Genomic DNA, 4,492 nt, shown 5'->3' on the forward strand with positions numbered 1-4,492 from the left:
ATTTGTTCATCAATTAGGGAAAGACAACACACACACACACACACACACACACACACACAGAAAGATCCTATGAAAGCCAATAGCTAACAGTCAAATACATTACAAATCTTGCTTCACAGAGCTTCATACGGCATTCTGGTTATTACAACTATTTTATTGAGAAAAATAGAAAATAATTAGAAAATAATTTTATTGATTTTAGAAAGAAAACAAAATTCGTAAGAGCCAAGTGATCTACCTAAAGTCACACAGCTAGGCATCTGAGACATAATTCTAAATCCAGTTTACATGACACCAAATCCAGCTTGTCATGGAATATGATTGCAAGGGAAGAAATGAAGAATATGAAAATTCAGGGTAGCATGAGAAGTCTTCTGTGCGTTGTGAGAAGTCTTCTATGTGCTGATAGAGGAAATAAGCAGAATCAAAAAGATACTACATCGATGGCTGCAATAGCATAAAGGAAAATAACAAAAACTAGGACTACATTTTTCGCTCCAAGGGAGAGATGTGATAGTGTACTACTCTTCATTCTTGGCAGAAATGGAGAATGACCAAGATATATTATCTTGGTCGATTGACTTGGCATTTGATTTTACGAAACTGCTCACCACGCATACATTTTTTTATTCTTTCTCATAGGATATAGCTTAGTGGAAACTGAGTTAGGGATATATATGGAAAGGAACTTGATGTCAAAACTTAAGATATAGAAATAAGTTGTAAATGATTGCAACAAAAAGAAAATTTAATTAAAAAAAAGAAACTGGGCTAAAATAAGAAAAGAATATTAGGGACCAACACCATCTAATTCAATTCCCGTTACAGAAAAGGAAAGAGACCTAAAAAGGGGGAAATGATTTGCTCAAGATCACAACACAAAATAATAGAGTGGACTCAAATTCGAGTCTCCTAACTCCAAAAATGTTTTCCCACTGAACTATACTGCTAATCAGGACAGAAGACTCAAATCTTCAGTTTGTAGAATTATTGAGCCTTCCTCTATACATACCAGAAAGCCCTCTCCATTCAAATGTAAATTCCTTGAGTACCTTCTTCAAGAACAAAGGACAAACATCACCATCATCATCATCATCATCATCATCATCAAATTTCTTGAGGGCAAAGAATGTTATCTTTTTTTATTCTTCAACATTTAACAAAGATTTCCTATTTTCTTGATATTCATGTTACCAGTTCTTAGCACATTGTCTAGCATATAGTAGGTTCTTAATATATTTTATTTAATTGAGTTTATTGTAGAGGGTAAGAGTCTGAGGAGCTAATCAATAACCACATCATTCCAGATCTTACAGGGAGTCTATTTCAGCATAAATTGACTAGTTAAAAAGACCAATGATGAGGCGGCTAGGTGGCGCAGTGGATAGAGCACCAGCCCTGGAATCAGGAGGACCTGAGTTCAAGTCCGACCTCAGACACTTAATAATTACCTAACTGTGTGGCCTTGGGCAAACCACTTAACCCCACTGCCTTGCAAAAAATAAAAATAAAAAGACCAAGATCAAGTGTGTTTGAAAGCTCTGAAAGCTTTCAACAAACTGAAAGAGACCATTAGGAGACATATTAAGACAAATATTTAGAACATCCTCCCTAAATCAAGGGGTTTTAGGGAACTGTTTCTCAAGGGGAAGCTAAAAGAAAGAAAAAGCATTTTAAGAAGCTTTATAAATAACTCATTTGAACCTCTCAATAATGCTGAAAGGTGTGATTATTATCCCCATTTTACCACTGTAGAAATTGAGGCAGAGATTAAGTAATTTTTCCAGGTTCATACAGATAGTTAAGTGTCTGAGGCTGGATTTGAAATCAGATCTGACTCCAGGTCCATCTCTATCCTCTGGCACCAATTTCCCTCTAAAGACTCTTTTGTGCAGTACATAGGCAAGGAAGAGAGAAAAGACAGGAACCCAATACAATCCTATGGAGAACAAAAGCATCTCAGGGTCGTGGCTTTTTTGTCAATATGTTCATTTTTCTTCTTTATAGTTTTTAAAAAAGTAAACAACAGGATTCATTGTTCAGAACTAAACAAAGTGATTTTCCCAAGCACAGGTAACCCTGGTAACTCCTCAGAAAACATCAGTGTTCCTATTACTACTGTAATTATATATATATATATATATATATGTTACTTCCATACATGTACTCTATTGCTCTGCCAAAATGGCAGGCCTTCTTTCTTTTCTCATTACAGCACTGCATCCCCTATCTCCTTAATGGCTATTCCTCATGGCAGTCCTCTCCTTACCCTTCATCCTCCTTAGAAATACTCAGTGTTTTCCCCCCAAGACTCCCTTCTTCAGGCACCATCTTCTTAGGGGAAGGCTTTTCTGATCCTCCTAGAAGCTAATGCATAGCAAGCACTTGATAACTATTTGTTTGAGCCCACTGCTATAGCTTTATAAAAGCTGTTGAACTCTGATGAGCCTCAGAGAGGGGTATATGTGGATATATGTTCTCTAAGTCTATCAAAATTTGACTGACTACAGAATGCTGAATCAGAGACATTCTCTCTGCTTTCACTATTCCTAAATTCTAAAAGAAATCATCAGCATGGCTGTGGCTAAAGTCTCGAGTTTTTATTGAATATAGAAAAGGACAGCCAACAACTACAAAGCTTTGATATTTGACTTCCTTTAAAGTTATTTTGGTTGTTTTTCCATTTAAAACTTCTTTATGTGGTCTGTTGGGCTGGGGGTGGGGGGAGAAGGGAATGAAGGCAGGAGGCATCATAGGATGGTAGGTATCCAACTAGAAAGAATCTCAGAATACACAAAATACAATCCTTTCAATTTTAGAGATGAAGAAACTGAAGGCCAAGAACATACTTGGTTAACTCTGGTTTTCTGGCTCCAGATCTAGCCAGTGTGCCACCACTGTCTTTGGAACAATGAGGATAAGGAAGGAAGAAGGCAAAACTCTGCAGGAAAAACTAGCCATGTTGAGGAATTTTTGGTTCTAGTCCAGTTTACTCCTGTTCACTTGAAAAAGATCCTTCATGGCCTTTCCTTGAAGTATGAACAATCAGGAACTTTTGATTTCCTGGAAACTCCCTCTACAGAAGCAAATCGCCACCTGTCTAAAGTGGACTGAACTTAAAGACTATTAACTATGGACACAAACTAATTTAAGTGGTAGAGACAGTACTCATCCAGAACTCTATCCCTTAAATCCCATTGCCAAAAGCTGACAGGGTTCAATCCCATCAGTTCTGGAATGGGATGACTAAGGGTTTGCTCTGCATATCATTGTCATTGAAAGAAACTCCTCCTTGAATAACTCAGTGGGATCAACTGTACATTACCAGCAGACTTCTGACTTTCACATAAGCTTTAATACCTATCCAAATGGTTATATTAAATAGGTATCACCATTGTGACAATTACGGGTTTTTTTTAAGGTTTTTGCAAGGCAAACGGGGTTAAGTGGTTTGCCCAAGGCCACACAGCTCTAGGTAATTATTAAGTGTCTGAGACCAGATTTGAAACCCAGGTACTCCTGACTCCAGGGTTGGTGCTTTATCTACTATGCCACCTAGCTGCCCCATGACAATTATATTTTAATAAATGTTTGCGGAATTGGGTTTTTAATTCCAGGGGATTAAGTTTCATATTTGAGAATATAATCAGTTTTTCCATTCAATTAGGTATAATAGTCTGAAAAAACAAAATTCTAGAAAAACTGAAAAGCGTATGTAGGAAAAAAAGTATAACAGGTCCCATATATGCCTATGAATCAACTGATCTAGCTTCTATGTATTAGAAATGCAGAGGATGTATCTCAAGAAGTATCAAAAAGTTCCTTCCTTTTGTTTTTTCCTTTCTGTCCCATCTCCATTGTTCAGACTCCATCTTTCTCTCAGAACTTAGTTTTACACAAATATTCTTTTCGGCAAATGTATGATTATCTGTAAGGGGTGAAAGTATGTACCAGGATGCTTATCTTGGACCACCCTAAGGAGAGAGAGGAATCTGGGAAACATGTCCATGTGGTAGATATACCTGCTGTAGTTTAAATGAGCTGTCCACACTCTCAGAGCCAAAATCAATAGAAAAACTAGGATTCTGGCTGTTTATTCGTGGGAATACGCAGCATTTTTCCTCACTTCTAACTATCCCAATCAAACACAATTTTCTAATTTTTTTGGAACTAAGGTACACTCTGAAGTTTTATTCCCAACTCCTAAATTTGATACTGTTTCTAGTAAAGTGTTAATGGAATGTTAGAAGTTTAGCTGACCTCTATTCTGGGCAGTGTGAATGAAAACTGCAGGAAACCTAAGAAAAATTAGCAATGTGCCTATCGGTGCTACTCAAAGTTCACAAAGACACCTTTTCTCCCTTCTCAGCTGGAAATGTTTAAGGGAAGCTGGCCCATAAACTCACTTCTCCCTCCTCTTTTTTTTCCACACGATTTCCTACTTGAGATGTACAAAAACAATTCTAAAAGGAAGCTGAAAATTTTCATCTCA

Source organism: Macrotis lagotis, chromosome 1, assembly GCF_037893015.1.
Source record: "Macrotis lagotis isolate mMagLag1 chromosome 1, bilby.v1.9.chrom.fasta, whole genome shotgun sequence".
In the NCBI taxonomy this organism is placed as follows: Eukaryota; Metazoa; Chordata; class Mammalia; order Peramelemorphia; family Peramelidae; genus Macrotis; species Macrotis lagotis.